General features: G+C 44.8%; 1 long non-coding RNA gene across 5 annotated transcripts; it reads right to left on the bottom strand.

Annotated features, from left to right (window-relative positions):
- Positions 1-630: 630 nt before the first annotated feature.
- On the bottom strand, positions 631-5,397 carry LOC123112012 (uncharacterized). 5 transcript variants are annotated; one of them, XR_006455010.1, is made up of 8 exons: positions 4,966-5,395; positions 4,596-4,642; positions 4,263-4,468; positions 3,379-3,793; positions 2,934-3,284; positions 2,723-2,805; positions 2,199-2,282; positions 631-716 (listed from the first exon to the last, which is right to left on the bottom strand). It is a non-coding gene; the product is annotated as an uncharacterized lncRNA (long non-coding RNA). The 5 variants fall into 5 exon arrangements; XR_006455011.1 differs by lacking the exon at positions 631-716 and having other exon boundaries at positions 758-2,282; positions 3,379-3,796; positions 4,966-5,397; XR_006455012.1 differs by lacking the exon at positions 631-716 and having other exon boundaries at positions 758-2,282; positions 4,596-4,674; positions 4,966-5,396.
- Between the last annotated feature and the right edge of the window lie 1,761 nt (positions 5,398-7,158).

Raw genomic sequence — 7,158 nt, 5'->3', positions numbered from 1 at the left:
GGCAGATGGCAAAGGCATGGTCGGCGGATGGCAAAGGCTTTGCCATCTGCCAGCAGATGGCAAACAGTTTGTCTGAAACCCTGCCGGCAAACGCTTCTTTGCCGTCTGCTGGCTGATGGCAAAGAGCCTATGCCTTTGCCATCAGCTGGCAGATGGCAAAGCCTCTTAACAGGGTTAGCCCCGTTAGAAGGCTAACGGCATACTTTGCCGTCTGCCAGCAGATGGCAAAGGCTGCAGGCTCTTGCCGTCTGCCAGCAGATGGCAAGGCTTCAGGCTCTTTGCCGTCTGCTAGCATATGGCAAAGAGCTTTGCCATCTGCTGGCAGATGGCAAAGGGCCCAAATAGGCCAGCACAAATTTTACATGTAGATGACACGTGGCCTCTTTGCCATCTGCCTGGGCTTGCCGCAGATGGCAAAGTTTGCCCCATTTAATTTTGTTTTTTCTTATATCAATTCATTTTCACAGAAAATCAAACACAAATATATTTATATGACCAATATAGCATATTCAACACATATTACCAATAGTCATGAACACATATATATCGAACACATATCCAACACATGTTACCAATAGTAGCAAGTTTCATCCATACATATACATAGTTTCATCAATATTACATAGTTTCATCATAGGTAGCAAGTTTCACAAAGTCAAAACAAAAACTAAAGACAAGCACTCCATCAACCCAAGCTTCCGTGATCTGAAGCAAATCTACAAAATGGGAAAGAAGAAAGTTAGAAGAAGAAGACTAGAAGAAGAAGATTATTATGATGCAACTAAAATGTGAAGATTATTATGATGCAACTTATATCTGTAAAATAGGTCATTTTGGAGCTAAGTATGGTTATTATGTCATTTTTGAGCTAACTAAGCATACTAAGTCATTTTGGTGTAAAAAATGCTAAGTAAGGTCATTTTGGAACTAATAAGTTTATTATGTCATTTTGGAACTAGCTAAGCATATGAAGTCATTTCGGAGCTAAAATATGGCATTTCGTAAGTCATTTTAGAGCTAGCTAAGCATATTAAGTCATTTGGAGGAAAAAATGCTAAGTATAGGTCATTTTAGAGCACCTACAATCAGACATACCATGACCACGAGCATAATTAATGTACCTAGATTGTCAAACACGTCGGGATGCAAAATCATAACTAAAATACACTGAGGGCAACAAAAAAAAGGCACTGATTGACCTAAGTATTTGATGCACATCACATTTGAGCGCTTCCTTTCCAGTATAGATGCATACTTCCTGATTTACTTGGTGAATGCATTATGTAAATATCAAAATATAAATAGGCAACTCATACGAAAATCCGGTGTTGTTCACTGAAGAAATACATCAAAGCATATCTTTAACTTACACAAAAGTAGAATGTCTACTCGCTTCTTTACAAACAAAGCCAAGGCTATATGTGGACATCACCTTGGTATATTTAGCAAGGGATTTATTGTTTTTTCTTCAATGCCTACAAAGCTACCAGAAATTTATCTATTTTACACTAACTATGTTACTGAAATTGCAAATACATGGCTTAGCTCCCCAAAGAAATGAATCCAATATTAACTTATTCACATGCACCACCTACTAATGGAGTAACTACCTACGAAGCTACCAGACATTTCTCTATTTTATGTTAACTAATACTAAAATTGCAAATACATGGCTTAGCTCCCCAAAGAAATGAATCCAATATTAACTTATTCACATGCAGCAACTATTAATAGAGTAATTATTATTCAAAGCATTAACTGATCAAATCAAAATATGCCTTACAAAAGAAGTGGAGCGAGTAGGAAATAGATAGCAGTAGAACACTTGAAACTTCATAACATCTAAGAACCTAGCATTGTAGTTGAAGCTTCAGTTTTGCAAACATCATTCATCTTGGTTCATTACAAAAGCAAGCCAAAGTGGTAAACATTCTAAAAGAAATTTTATCTCCCTGAATCATTATGAGAAAAGCCTGACCCTTTATATTGGGAGCATCAAAACACACCTTTTCTGCATTGTCCCACAGAAAAGTGCGATCTAAATAACCAGAAATTTTGGTGGCCAAAATTATCTGATTGGAAACATAGCAGGCAGGGAACTACACATGGATTTGGAAGCATGCTATTTGGGGCAGAAATCAGGGAAGTACAAGTGTACTCGCAAACTGCAAATAAATAGTAAGTTCGGTTTAGGGTACTTTATCTCATGGCTTGGAATTCATCCATCTGCCTACATATAGATCAGTCCTCCCTTGAGTCGTCTTCTTGGGTTGGAATGGGTACTAAAAAGCAAAGAAGTGGAGTATTTCAGTTAAAACTGGGATCAACTTCAAAAAATAAGACGGGCATATCATGTGATTCTCTATTTGTGCTTTGTTCTCCGAAGATCATCTAAAAGAAGTAAAAAATTAAACTAAGATGTAAAAAATGGAACAACATGCTCTGGATGGGTGGTAAACATTTATCTCCCTGTCAACTTGGTGCCAGGATAATATATGTTAAACAGGAAACTTGCAAGAGTACACATAAGATGTTGGACCAGGTTTATAGACAATTCGTGGAAGTGGGGGTGAAAGAGTGGAAGCAGGCAGCAAGCCTGGTACAACATCGATTCCAAAACCAGCATTACATAAAAATCATGCTTACTTCCTACGTCGAGTGTACAGTAACACGGCCCACTGGCATGAGAAAGAGAGAGAGAGATGGCAGAGGAGAGGAATACCCATGCCGGAGTCAGTTGTGAGGAGGATCCGGTTGTCAACAGCGTAGTGTGCTACTCGCTGGTCCTGTCGAGCGCGAGCAAGCCTGGTACAACATCGATTCCAGAACCAGCATTACATAAAAATCATGCTTACTTCCTACGTCGAGTGTACAGTAACACGGCCCACTGGCATGAGAAAGAGAGAGAGAGAGATGGCAGAGGAGAGGAATACCCATGCCGGAGTCAGTTGTGAGGAGGATCCGGTTGTCGACAGCGTAGTGTGCTACTCGCTGGTCCTGTCGAGCGCGATCAAGGAGATCCCCGGGATTAACGGATGGTGTCTGTGAGCATGAACTTGGACAACCAACCATCAAGGGATTCGATGTACGCCTTCTGAGCACTGACGTAGCTCACGAAGCAGGACCTCCAGTTCCTAAGCTCGACCTCCAGCTTGAGAGTAGCATGCCGCTGGGCATCATTGCAGAATTTCTCATACGCAGGGCCGGTGAAGGAATTTGCCTCAAACATTATCTGTCTTTGTGCTTCATGAGAGTCCACCATTACTTTCCTAGTTCTCTGAAAGCTGTCACGGAGAAGGGAAAAGGCATCAGTATTTTGATTCAGTGAAACTACATCAATCATCAATTCCACACACGAAAAACATGAGATCAGTTTACCTATGCAACATCTCAACAAGCTACGGTTGCGGCTCCTCGTCCGTAATTGTTATATTCTATCGGATATTGATTCTGCTGCTCGTAGAGAAACCTAGATCCTTGTGTGCAAGCCTCTTACATTGTCCTGGCTTTTTCAGCACAATGCCGCTCTGAACCTTTGGCGTCTTGGTTCCTCAGACACACATATTTCTTCTCTTGTCGGATTTGATCTATGGCTTGTACAAGCCTCTAGATGCAATAGAGGATAGCTTCAGATCGACACACACACAGCGTCATGGAGCATGTCCTGCGCGACCATGATCTGGGATTGGAGGCGCAGCGGACCTGGTCCTCGTCATCGCGGGCGAAGGCGGGGAGCTGGGAGAGGTCACACCCGCCACACAGTCCCTAGAGACGTAGCCAGCGCACCTCCCTCCTGCTAAGACAGACAGTCCATGGTTGAGAAATCATGTACATAAGTCATAATGTGTAGGAGCAAGAGATGAATTGCTCAAAAAAAGAAAAATGGACAAAACAAGAGCTGATGATCCTGCTAGAAATTAGTTAAAACATTGACTTTTTGTCTTTTTGAATATCTTGTATGATACTGCTAGAAATTAGTTCATTGGAGCCAAGGCATTCAAATGCCAACATTACCATAATACATCACTTGTAATCATTAGCTACAACAAAACACATCATGTCGTGTGTAATTGGCACAATTTCTGTCATATATGGTAAACCTGCTCCAGAATAACACAATAATGTGAATCCATTGCAAATATTTTCTGGCTGTCATCATTATTAAAAAAAACAGAGCCAAACAGAAGATACTATTACGTTGCCAATCAAAGCATGTCATTCACATAGGCCACAATCTGTGCATAGAAGTAGATGATACATACATGATCTAATGAGCGACAAGTCTGTCATACTGATGGTGAGCAGAGTGACTTCTTCAACGGGCGTTCCAGCTCATGGCGATCCAGCTTCTGCTACTGCACGATGTTGAGGTACACATGGTTCTCCGTCTTCTCAAAGTTCCATGGCACATGCTCCCTCCCGAATCCATGGAACGAGTTCATGTCCACGTACAGCCCCCGTCCAACCTCTACACAGTACACACATACACAGAAAGAAACAATTCATGCTATAATTTGTTTAGCTGTAATCAATGATTGTGACCACAATTAACAAGAAAAAGATGTAATAAGTGCAGATAAACAAGATAGACCAACCTTTTAGCAGATTCTTCTATTTTAGCAAACACCATATGAGCAAGTTCCTAGATTGCAATAACACCATAATTAGGAAAATCTGATAAACAAAGACTAGTAAGCATTCTTCAAAACAAAGACTCTGAATTTAGCACATACAGCACAAAAGACTCCGAATTTGGCGACAGCATCGGCTCTTTTTCGTCTGTGATACAGCATCATTCGGAGAGATATAAACAAAGACTCCGAATTTAACACATACAGTACAAAAGAAACATTGAAACTCACTCCTGAATTTCGATATAAACAAGGGGGGTATTCCACAGAGAATCCCCACCGCTAAGCGCTGACAGCTGCACCGAACTAACCGATCGAAGAAGAACTCGCTCACCTTGGCCGGACGAGGAAGGCGCGATTCCCGGCCGACGGAGCCTCCCCACAGACAACCCGGCCAGCCAATCAAGAATCCAGTCCCGCCTCCAAACCGATCGCCAAGAACGCCAATTCGGCCGGAATTCGAACCGCACCGGGCGACGGGATCGGGGGAGCTCCGCGGAAGCGACGGGGCCGGCGATTCGATCGAGAGATGCGGACGGGGCACTCCGGATTCCTCCTCCGGAGCCAAATCCAAGAAACGCCGCGAGGGAGGGAGGGAGCGATTAATCTCTCTGGAGATCCTCCTCGCTGTTTACTAGTAGTAGTAGTATTGCTGTTGGTGGTGGGCTGTGACGGCGTGGGTAGGGCGGGGGAGCGACGGGGTCGGCGACAGGGTGGCGGGGGAGGGCCGGCGACGGGGCGGGGGAGGGCGGGGGAATGACGCGGCCGGCGACAGGGCGAGGGAGCGACGGGGCCGGCGACAGGGTGGCGGCGGGCGAGCCTAGAGTGCCATCGACGGGGGCTGTTCGGTGTGTGGATGAGATGGGAACGTAGTATGTATTTTTTTACCTGGATGGGTGGGGAGAGAGGGAGGGGATAACCCCACAGTTTTTTTTACCTGGAAAAAAAGAACCCCATCTCTTTGCCATCTGCCAGCAGATGGCAAAAAATCTTTGCCGTCTGCTGGCAGATGGCAAAGGTGGGGCTGGTACGTCATTACATTCTTGACGGCCACAGGATTTGCCAACCTCTTTGCCATCTGCTGGCAGATGGCAAAGATTATTTGCCATCCACTAGCAGATGGCAAAGAATTGGCTGATGGCAACCATGTTCTTTGCCGTCTGTCAGTTCTTTGCCATCTATTTTTTATAAGCAGATGGCAAAGAGCTGGCTGATGGCAAATTCCCTGTTTCCAGTAGTGCCACCATATTTGTTTAGTGCTTGCTGCAACTCCACCTCATTACCCTTTCCTACCCATAAGCTTAAATAGTCTTGATCTCGCGGGTTTTGAGATTGCTGAGTCCTCGTGACTCACCAGATACTATCACAACAATTGCAGGTGACGATGATACCAGTGCAGGTGATGCAACCGAGCTCAGTTGGGAGCTCAACGAAGACCTTGGTCGTTGTTATGTTTTGTTTTATGTTGATCAGTAGTGGAGCCCAGTTGGGATGATCGGGGATCTAGCAGTTGGGTTATCTTCATTTCTTTTGGCTTCGTCCGTAGTCGGACTATGTGTGTACTCTGAATGATGTATGATTTATTTAAGTACTTGTGTGAAGTGGCGATTGTAAGCCAACTCTTTATCCCATTCTTGTTCATTACATGGGATTGTGTGAAGATAACCCTTCTTGTGACAAAACCACCATGCGGTTATGCCTCTAAGTCGTGCTTCATCACGTGGGAGATATAGCCGCATCGTGGGTGTTACAAGTGGCATAGGCGATGCTCTCTCGGCCGGCGCGCTGCTTCAATGCCGGCGCCAGTGAGAGGTCGCGTCCGCTGTGGCCGGGCATGAATGCGGCACTGTCCGTTTCGGGCGGGAAGCACGCGCGGGTGATGAAGAGGGTTCGGGTTGGTCAAGACCGACCGTGGCAGCGGTCCGGACGTCCGCAAATAAGAGATGATGTACATTAATATTGCTGTGTATATAATTAACAATGTAAATAATGTGCCAGTTGGACAAATATGACTGGAGATGGAGATGGAAATGGAATTTTACGTAAACACGGATATGCATGTCTATGTCTATGTGTGTGTGCGCGACGACTCGTGACCTTGAAGCGGGGGCGTGTTTTTGATCAAGTTTTCTTTCTTGGTACGTTAAAAAATTGTCTGCCAGTTTTCGTTTTTTTTTTCGGGAACGCACGTATTCTATTTAAAACCACTGCTATGGAGATATTTTTTTACTCCATTATAGCCTCTTGTTTGATAGAGTTTCTCGCGTCTCGCTCTCTCACCCTCTCCATATCAAAACAAGATGACAGTGTCCACTCTATCTCTCTCCTCACCGGTGGTCACAGATCCGGCCGAATCCCGTCTGTTGCGGGAGGTGAGGAGGTGTAGCGTTGACGTTGTCGCCGTCGGTGATGGAGGAAGCCGATGCGCACCGTCCTCTCGGAGCCGGTGCTGGGGCGGATGAAGATGCTCCGCGCCCTTGTTCGCTGCCGTCGTGTGGGCAGGTCCGCCCACCCGCCTAAACGACAT

The sequence above is a fragment of the Triticum aestivum genome, chromosome 5B (genome assembly GCF_018294505.1).
Source record: "Triticum aestivum cultivar Chinese Spring chromosome 5B, IWGSC CS RefSeq v2.1, whole genome shotgun sequence".
Taxonomy (NCBI): domain Eukaryota; kingdom Viridiplantae; phylum Streptophyta; class Magnoliopsida; order Poales; family Poaceae; genus Triticum; species Triticum aestivum.
This window is presented reverse-complemented; position numbering and strand designations above follow the sequence as displayed.